We start from the raw sequence: 11,320 nt of genomic DNA on the forward strand, positions 1-11,320 counted from the left end.
AGCCAGCACTACCGGCATTAAAGTCTCTTCTGCTGGTAGTATCGCGTCTGATGAAGTCTCCTCCAGTGTTGTCGCCGTGGTTGTCAACGGAATCTGCTCCTTCTCCGTCGTAGCTGTCGTCATGGTTCCCGTAGTCGATGGTACATCCTCCATCGAGTTCGACGTTAAAGTCGGTAAAGATGCCATCGAAGTCTCAAGAACAGGCAATTACACGACTTATGCACCAGAAGAAACAAACTAGGTGATCCGTACACCGTCGACGGCAGTAACAAACCGAGCGTCCTGCTGTCTAGGACTCGCTTATATACATGCACCGGATGGAATAATACGCTAGTCAAATCAAGAACAATTTATTATAATACTAGAGTCAAAACAACATTAAACAAATAGAAGCACCATCAACAAAAAAAGGCAGCACATTTGGAAGCAGCGACAACGAAAAAGGCAGCACCATCATCGAAAAGGCCGCACATTTGTCATTGGCTCCAATATTCATTGGCTCCAATATTCATTGGTTCCATCAGTCTATTGATTCTATCAGTCTAGTGACTCCAACAGTCATTGACACCAACAGCCTTTTTCTTCATCAGCTCCAATGATATTTGGCTAGAATGCTACGAGTCTAAGAGACTATGAAGCTACAATTCTACGAGTGTACAAGACTCCTCCAACTACCTTCAAGTGTATAAAGATCCAAATGCTCCAACAGCTCCAACACGCAATGTACGCAATGTACGCGCAATACATGCAATTTACACACAGGAAACGGAACGTTCACACAGTACACACAGGAAACGGAACGTACACACAGTACACACAGGAAACGGAACGTACACACAGTACGCACAGGAAACGGAACGTACACACAGTACACACAGGAAACGGAACGTACACACAGTACACACAGGAAACGGAACGTACACACAGTACACACAGGAAACGGAACGTACACACAGTACACACAGGAAACGGAACGTACACACAGTACACACAGGAAACGGAACGTACACACAGGAAACGGAACGTACACACAGTACACACAGGAAACGGAACGTACACACAGTACACACAGGAAACGGAACGTACACACAGTACACACAGGAAACGGAACGTACACACAGTACACACAGGAAACGGAACGTACACACAGGAAACGGAACGTACACACAGTACACACAGGAAACGGAACGTACACACAATGACTACACTTCGTTCGCGCAGTATAAGCATTTAATGAGAACGAAGCACGTTTGGACGGAAATTCTATAAAACGAAAGCTCATTTAACGAAAAGGAGGCGCATTCTCTCGTTCATTCAACTTGGTAGGATGCAATCGTCAATGATAAGTTAGGATATAATCTCTCCAACAGTCTATGAATCCAACAGTTTATTTTTCCATTAGCCATTGACTCCAACAGTCATTGGCTCCAACAGTCATTGCCTCCAACAGCTCCAAATGGCTCCAAATGCCCCAAACGACCTCCAAATGCTTGACAGCTCCAAATGACTCCAAATGCTCCAAACGGCCTCCAAATGACTCCAACAGCCTCCAAATGCTTAACACATCTCCAAATGGCTCCAAATGCTCTAAACAGTCTCCAAATGCTTGACAGCTCCAAATGTCTCCAGCAGCTCCAAATGCTCCAAATGGCTCCAAATGGCTCCAACAGCTCCAAATGGCTCCAACAGCCTCCAAATGCTTAACTCAGCTCCAAATGGCTCCAAATGTTCCAAACGGCCTTCAAATGCTTGACAGCTCCAAATGCTCCAAATGGCTCCAACAGCTCCAAAAGGCTCCAAATGCTTCAAAAGACTCCAAATGCTCCAACAGCTCCAAATGGCTCCAAATGGCTCCATCAGCTCCAACAGCTCCAAAAAAAAAAGGCTCCAAATGCTCCAACAGCCTCCAAATGCTTAACACAGCGCCAGATGCTTCAAAAGGCTCCAATTATCGCATCTGTCTTCGTCGGCATTTTCTCTTTTGCTCCCACTGCTCCAACAGCATTATGTTATATGATTCCATGGATACTTTGTTACGTAGCTACAGGTCTACGAGGTTCCAATGCATCATGTTTACGAAGCTTCCAGGACACGAGGCTACATGGCTACGAGACTACATGACTCTAACTGATTACAATAGCACCACTCAGTGGTGAGAGTTAGGTTATCTAATGCAAAGCAAATTGATGTAAGTAGTTCTGACTGTCATCAACAGATGTAGCCACGTGTTGCTTGCAGGTAAATATTAAATAGTTATTTTATGTGGGATGCGGGATGCTCACTAACGATCGCAAAAGAAGGAGGGCTTCGCTAGACACCAAGGAGAAGGAAGTTCGTCTTACATGTTAATGCTTCGCTGATGTATCATGGCATATTATTTGACTGAGTAATGGTTGTTTATTTCTTTAATTCCACCTGGTAAAATTATTGCAAGTGTCAATTTATTAGCAGAAATTCACTAATTAAATGTAGCTCTGAATAAAATGACATGACTCATTAGGTAAATATCCTTCATGCAGAGATCGATTTCACACAAATAATCAGCAGCACTCAGAGAAAATCATTAGATGTCTAGCCAGGAACAACCAGAAGCACTTGGAGAAAACCATCAAATTATTAACAAGAATAATCAGGAGCACACGGAGAAAACGTAATGACAAGAATAATCAGAAGCGCACGGAGAAAACATAATAACAAGAACAATCGGGAGCACACGGAGAAAACCACCACACGTTTTCTTGATATCATAAAATTAGAGGGGAAAAAAATAATAAAAAAATAAATAAAAAATTTAAAATAAAAACAAAAAATACATAAGATTCTGCTAGCTTGTACTAGAACTCTATCTTTGCTCATCAATGAGAAGTTCACAAGCTAGCAGAATCTTATGTATTTTTTGTTTTTATTTTAAATTTTTTATTTATTTTTTTATTATTTTTTTCCCCTCTAATTTTATGATATCAAGAAAACGTGTGGTGGTTTTCTCCGTGTGCTCCCGATTGTTCTTGTTATTATGTTTTCTCCGTGCGCTCCTGATTATTCTTGTCATTACGTTTTCTCCGTGTGCTCCTGATTATTCTTGTTAATAATTTGATGGTTTTCTCCAAGTGCTTCTGGTTGTTCCTGGCTAGACATCTAATGATTTTCTCTGAGTGCTGCTGATTATTTGTGTGAAATCGATCTCTGCATGAAGGATATTTACCTAATGAGTCATGTCATTTTATTCAGAGCTACATTTAATTAGTGAATTTCTGCTAATAAATTGACACTTGCAATAATTTTACCAGGTGGAATTAAAGAAATAAACAACCATTACTCAGTCAAATAATATGCCATGATACATCAGCGAAGCATTAACATGTAAGACGAACTTCCTTCTCCTTGGTGTCTAGCGAAGCCCTCCTTCTTTTGCGATCGTTAGTGAGCATCCCGCATCCCACATAAAATAACTATTTAATATTTACCTGCAAGCAACACGTGGCTACATCTGTTGATGACAGTCAGAACTACTTACATCAATTTGCTTTGCATTAGATAACCTAACTCTCACCACTGAGTGGTGCTATTGTAATCAGTTAGAGTCATGTAGTCTCGTAGCCATGTAGCCTCGTGTCCTGGAAGCTTCGTAAACATGATGCATTGGAACCTCGTAGACCTGTAGCTACGTAACAAAGTATCCATGGAATCATATAACATAATGCTGTTGGAGCAGTGGGAGCAAAAGAGAAAATGCCGACGAAGACAGATGCGATAATTGGAGCCTTTTGAAGCATCTGGCGCTGTGTTAAGCATTTGGAGGCTGTTGGAGCATTTGGAGCCTTTTTTTTTTGGAGCTGTTGGAGCTGATGGAGCCATTTGGAGCCATTTGGAGCTGTTGGAGCATTTGGAGTCTTTTGAAGCATTTGGAGCCTTTTGGAGCTGTTGGAGCCATTTGGAGCATTTGGAGCTGTCAAGCATTTGAAGGCCGTTTGGAACATTTGGAGCCATTTGGAGCTGAGTTAAGCATTTGGAGGCTGTTGGAGCCATTTGGAGACCGTTTGGAGCATTTTGAGCTGTTGGAGCCATTTGGAGCTGTTGGAGCTGATGGAGCTGTTGGAGCCATTTGGAGCATTTGGAGCTGCTGGAGACATTTGGAGCTGTCAAGCATTTGGAGACCGTTTGGAGCATTTGGAGCCATTTGGAGATGTGTTAAGCATTTGGAGGCTGTTGGAGTCATTTGGAGGCCGTTTGGAGCATTTGGAGTCATTTGGAGCTGTCAAGCATTTGTAGGTCGTTTGGAGCATTTGGAGCCATTTGGAGCTGTTGGAGGCAATGACTGTTGGAGCCAATGACTGTTGGAGTCAATGACTGTTGGAGTCAATGGCTAATGGAAAAATAAACTGTTGGATTCATAGACTGTTGGAGAGATTATATCCTAACTTATCATTGACGATTGCATCCTACCAAGTTGAATGAACGAGAGAATGCGCCTCCTTTTCGTTAAATGAGCTTTCGTTTTATAGAATTTCCGTCCAAACGTGCTTCGTTCTCATTAAATGCTTATACTGCGCGAACGAAGTGTAGTCATTGTGTGTACGTTCCGTTTCCTGTGTGTACTGTGTGTACGTTCCGTTTCCTGTGTGTACGTTCCGTTTCCTGTGTGTACTGTGTGTACGTTCCGTTTCCTGTGTGTACTGTGTGTACATTCCGTTTCCTGTGTGTACTGTGTGTACGTTCCGTTTCCTGTGTGTACTGTGTGTACGTTCCGTTTCCTGTGTGTACTGTGTGTACGTTCCGTTTCCTGTGTGTACTGTGTGTACGTTCCGTTTCCTGTGCGTACTGTGTGTACGTTCCGTTTTCTGTGTGTACTGTGTGTACGTTCCGTTTCCTGTGTGTACTGTGTGAACGTTCCGTTTCCTGTGTGTAAATTGCATGTATTGCGCGTACATTGCGTACATTGCGTGTTGGAGCTGTTGGAGCATTTGGATCTTTATACACTTGAAGGTAGTTGGAGGAGTCTTGTACACTCGTAGAATTGTAGCCTCATAGTCTCTTAGACTCGTAGCATTCTAGCCAAATATCATTGGAGCTGATGAAGAAAAAGGCTGTTGGTGTCAATGACTGTTGGAGTCACTAGACTGATAGAATCAATAGACTGATGGAACCAATGAATATTGGAGCCAATGAATATTGGAGCCAATGACAAATGTGCGGCCTTTTCGATGATGGTGCTGCCTTTTTCGTTGTCGGTGCTTCCAAATGTGCTGCCTTTTTTTGTTGATGGTGCTTCTATTTGTTTAATGTTGTTTTGACTCTAGTATTATAATAAATTGTTCTTGATTTGACTAGCGTATTATTCCATCCGGTGCATGTATATAAGCGAGTCCTAGACAGCAGGACGCTCGGTTTGTTACTGCCGTCGACGGTGTACGGATCACCTAGTTTGTTTCTTCTGGTGCATAAGTCGTGTAATTGCCTGTTCTTGAGACTTCGATGGCATCTTTACCGACTTTAACGTCGAACTCGATGGAGGATGTACCATCGACTACGGGAACCATGACGACAGCTACGACGGAGAAGGAGCAGATTCCGTTGACAACCACGGCGACAACACTGGAGGAGACTTCATCAGACGCGATACTACCAGCAGAAGAGACTTTAATGCCGGTAGTGCTGGCTGTGCAGGAAAACTCGACGAACTTCGTTTCGTCCTCGATGGAGGCTTCAATGGATGCCGAATCGACAACAACTAACGAACATCGGTGTTGTTACTGTGACAAGATTTTCTCAAACAGCAGCAATGCTCGACGACACGAGAGGAGCGAATGTGCCAAGAACCTATATCGTAAAATGTTTGTTTGTGAGAAATGTCATAAGCAGTTTGCCAGAAAAGATAATATGAAAACGCACATGAAGGCATGCAAAGGTCCTGCTGTGCGGCAGAAAGTAAAGGTTTCGGCGCAACAACGATGCATCGATGTGCATAAGAGTATGCCGGGAAATGGTACTACTGTTGCAACGCCTGTATCTGGATCAGGTCTGAAAGGCTCGTCTTCATCACCACGGTATCCTTGCAGCTACTGTGATACGTCGTTCGCATTTTCCCATGATGCACGAAGACATGAGCGGAGCAAATGCACGAAGAATCCTTCTCGAATGAAGTTTCGCTGTGATGAGTGCCTTAAATGGTTTACTCGAATTGATAGTTTGCGACATCATGCGAAAAAAATGTAAAGGTGGAGTCTGTGCTCCTGCTGAACTACCTGTCAACATTTCGACTCCTCGCTTTAGATTGGAGACTCGTGAGCGTACAAGCAAAAAAACAGATGTGCAGAAACCGATTGCTATGACGTCTGGACATGGAACTAAACCTAAGACTGTGTTCGGTGCATTACAAGTAAACGATAATGGATTCTACTTGGCGCAGTCTGCATTTCGTGGAACGTTGAAAGACTATTATTATCTAAATATGTTCGGTGAGTTGAAGGACATTTGTACTTTTCTTGATGATATTAGACAGAACATAATCGATTGGAGCTAAGAATTAGTCATTTCACACCGCTGCGGAACTAAATGATTGTAAATTTGCTGGCTTTCGTAAGTGATCCTGTAGTAGAATAGAAATTATGTAATTAATATTATGTTTGTGAAAGAACTTGTGGTGTTTAATTCCTCGAACCTGTTACTATTATGTTAAATTGATATTTCTTTCATCGTCCAGAATCGTACCAAGGACCTAAGTCGATCTAATTAATCAGTACATTGATTGGAAATTTATTTAATGATATCTGAACTTTTTCCCGAATCTCTAGCATTAAAATTATGAATTACCAATATGTTGGTGTTGGTGGCTTATAGGATGATGATGACAGTAAAGGTTTTAATGTCTCTTTAAGAATGTTGAACATGGAATAATGAAATTATTATTTTTTTACATCAAATTAAACATTATTGCATCGTTCGGGTATCGATCCGTGGACGGGAATCGATCGAATCAATATGTAAATTAATGAGTGATTTATTTAATGAATATTGGAACTTTTCCCGAATTTCTAGCTAAATAATTACGGATTTTCAAGATGGCGGCCAAATGACAATATGTCGGGTGTCACAGCAATAATAAATGATTACTGTACTCTAGCGGATAAGAACTAAACTAACATGGCGTCAGCGCACTCTCGCCGACGATACAATGATGATGGCTTCCAGCATCGAAGACAAGATGGCGGACATGACGTCATACTACCTGACGATATATATATGCTTTGAAAAAAAAGTGGAGGGAGTCAGTATGCCTGCAGCCACCGCGGGGGAAGGATCGGTCGCCATTTTTATTTTTTTGCACTCGTCGGGTTTGAACCGAGGACTCTGACCTCCGTGTCGTAAAAGTATATTTTTTATAAGTATTTTATTAAAATTTTATTAAATTAATTTTTTTATAATTTTTAAAAAAAATTTCATTAAAATCGGATAATAAATAAAAAAGTTAAAGATGGCGGCCGTAACGGAAATTGCAACGGTGACGTCATCATCCAATATGGCGGAAAACACATCGCCGGAATTTTCTAGAAAACGAAATGACGTCATCCAAAATGGCGGATCCAAAATGGCCGTCGAGGTCAAGGTCAAGGTCAAAGGTCAAGGTCACATCCTGATAGAGGCTTAACTGAGGCTTGAGTTAAGGATGCTTAAGCCTCTATCAGGACATTTCTAGCCGTTGGGATTTTTGAGGAATAAAACGGGAAATTTTCCCTCGAAACGGGAATTTTTCCCTCGAAAACGGGAAATTTTTTCTTAAAACGGGAAATTTTGAGTCATTTTGAGTCATTTTTGAGGAATTTTGAGGAATTTTTGCCGCCGTGACGTCACAAATCCAAGATGGTGGACCGGCACCTCGGCACCTCAGCCTGAAGCCTGCGCCCGGATGCCCATTCCTATACTACTTATTGTGATTGTCGTCTGATTTGCACTTTTCTGGACTCACCATTGCTAAACCTTTTAGAACAGAGTCGTTAAAATTTATTCGTTTTAAAACTTGGAAGCAAAATTCAACAAAGAAGGCCAAACATTTAACTTTCAATTGTGTTGCATCACTTGGTGGAACTATGTTCTTGTCTAATCCCATCAAAAGGGCTTCCACTCTCGCTCCTAGATAAACTTTGCTTATGTCCAAAAACTGGCCGTTGTCAGCTGGTTTTTTTATAAATTGGATTATTTAAAACATATTGAGGTTTCATGTAATATTTCATTATCATTTTCATTTTTTCTCTCCCACTGATGAAATCAGAACATGAAGACGATATTCAGTACCTTTATAATCTAAATTTAAATTAATTACTGTCAGAAGAATAAAATCTAGGAACAAAAAATATGCCTGAATTAATTGTTTTTGTAGTGTTGTCAAAATGGATTTCGCTATTTCAAATCCTTCTTGGGCATTTTTACTGAAACAAATTGGCGTTACTGTAATATTATTATATTTAAGGAAATAGTACTAGATCTGAGAGTAAATGTACTAGACCACTAAAAAACTTATAAAGTACTAGATCTAGTACGAAAGTACTAACTGTGGACACCCTGGAACAAGGCCGAGCGAGTGACCAACGGGCCTATTTATCAACACAGATGGCGATAGAGTCGCCCAGCATCGGGGAGCGGGGTGGGGGTGGGGGAAGCAAATGAATGGAGGGGAGGCTAGCCAACTTCAGGGTTGGTAGTGGAAAGGGGGGGGGGATGTGCGCTGTGACTTCAAAGAAGCGGCGAGCCGCTTCAATGTGATCGAGCATTTTTCTAGACTGATTTTGTAATTCTGCAAATATCACCTTATTATTGAGTTATAGCGCAACAGATTCTGCCAATTGAGTACATAGACAATGATAATGTTCTGCCATCGAATGAATGAACAATGACAACATGTCCGCCGCTCCGTGACGCGTAAACGAAACGACACGGACCAACCTCATGGCAATTCTTTTACATAATAATCGAATTGCCTCAAAGGGAAAATAAAAACAATAATATTCCACGCACGGGATTTGTTTAAACATTTTTTAAAGTAACAAACTTTTAGTTGGACTTAATATATTTACACACTCATGGGCTCGTAATTATAATACGATGCGTGTTTTAGTTAATGAAATAATAATTCGGACAAATAATTAGCGTGAAAATCATTATAATAATACCAGCAAAGAATATTTAGTTACACAGCTAAAACAAAACTCATTTAACACAGTTTAACAATACTGATTTACACAAGTAATTAAAATAATACGTATTTCAAAGAACACAATTTTCTTGTTAATATGCCTTTGGCGGCATGTACAATAAGCTCAAACCCCGTTGTGTTGCCCTCTGCCCAAATACTCCCTACTAGATGCCAGTAAGTCTGGTGGCGTCAGGCGCAGGCGTGTTCCTGCCACCACGCGGAGCCTGCTCATGGCATCACAGCCCGAAGTGTTCTCTGCACTGTCCGCAATATTTTAGCGTCAGAATTCGTTTCATAACAATGTTTCACTAAAACGTTGCATTAAAATTCGGCCTTGAAATTTTCCTCCCATCGTGCCCAGATAAGTTTCACTACAAAAAACTGTGCGTGTTACTTTTTCTTTAAACAATTCGGCCATTTGGAACACGCCAAATCTCTGAACGAAATATTAAATTCAAAACATGTATAGTTATATATGCGGGAAATGCAGGGACTGTCTAAACAGTGCTCTCTACGCTGCTGGTTAGACAAAAGGAACGCGAGTGCGCTGATAGCAAATATAAAATTCAAGGCACTCACAGCTTTTCTGTATAGGATACCTTATATATATATTTCCTGGAACAAGCGCATGTGCACACTCTCAGTCTTATTATTTCGTTCATCTATCGCTCTCGGTACTATATTATTGAAGGGGAGGGGGGACGAATCATCGCACATTGTGCTCTCTTTATATATATTTGGCCAAGTACCTATTCCAACTTTTGAAACCCTCAATTAGTAAAATACATAAAACACAATATAACACGCGTAAACTGCTCGCGGCAATTGAAAAATTAATAAACTTTTATGATAAAGTACCTTGACCAAATAAGGGCCGTCATTGAGTTTACTAGGATAGCAAAGAGGTTTTCACCGGACGAGACATGCTGCGGACAGCCTCTGGCATCTAGCGGTCAGCGCAGGTACTACTTGTTGGGACTCAACCTGTTCGCCATTTTACACGCATTAGAGACCAGCAAGGAATTCGTAGTGGCTGTGGTTACTAATTTCGACGAATCGTGAAAAACGACTTCACATTAAGGTAATGAATGTAACTGACACAAAGTATCTATATACCATTTTAAAGCCCGTAGTTTACAGAATATGTTAGTATGGTTATATATTCTGAACTCTTGTTGTGTATTAAACTGTGAGTAAAACACTTAAAGAAAGTGTGTGTTTGCGACAAACTCCAAATAAGGCCCACACTGGAGAACCAAATAAGGCCCGCGAGCCTTATTTGGAACATCTGTTTTCTGAAATTTTTATCTCATAGTTGCAGCACTAAAGCTTTTTGTAAAACACTGAAACGATTATTTATTGTAGAATAAATATTTTAAAAACCTTCTTAAAATGTTAAATTAAAAACTATTTTGTAAAAAAAATATTTTCAAAAAATAATTTCTTTTGTAAAACTGAACAGCAAAAATTTACCTCTTAATTATTAATAACAATTCTTTTTGCATTCAGTATTGTAATATATATTTGGTTTAGTATTTCGGTTTAATTATTTTCAAATTGGACGGCGTTATGCATCAACCAGCTAAGCGACATTTTTCAAGAATTCAGCTGAGCACACCATCTGTTGGCCAAGTGGTCAATCTACATGTAAAAGAGTTATCAAACTTTTGTTCGCAATATAAAAAAAAACAACGGGAAAAAGAGTTAAGCGCCATTCCTCACATGTGGGTTACGATGATTTGCATAACTCAGCTATCCGCCTCGTCTGTTTCGGTTTCTCGACAAGTGGTGTATCGAGTTTCACATCATCCGGCTAAGGCTGCGTGTACACATTGCGTTGGTCGACGTCCGTTGCTGCGGTGCGGTGACGGAGAACAGGAGTAAACACGTAGATATCAGTGTGGCCGTTCCCACACTCGCCGTTGCGTGTTTTTACCGGCCGTTGGGGATTTCCTACCGGCGACTGTCGCGGTGCCAACGTCCACCGCACCGTGATGCGTGGGGGTAGGACCCAAACAAACAGACGGATCTGTTCCCACAGTACACGTTCAACGGCCTGCGTCGATTCAACTGCCTGCAATTTATTTTTGTCTGCTATGGATTGTGACAAGTTGATAGCATTGGTTCAAGATA

The sequence above is a fragment of the Bacillus rossius genome, chromosome 1 (assembly GCF_032445375.1).
Source record: "Bacillus rossius redtenbacheri isolate Brsri chromosome 1, Brsri_v3, whole genome shotgun sequence".
Classification (NCBI taxonomy): Eukaryota; Metazoa; Arthropoda; class Insecta; order Phasmatodea; family Bacillidae; genus Bacillus; species Bacillus rossius.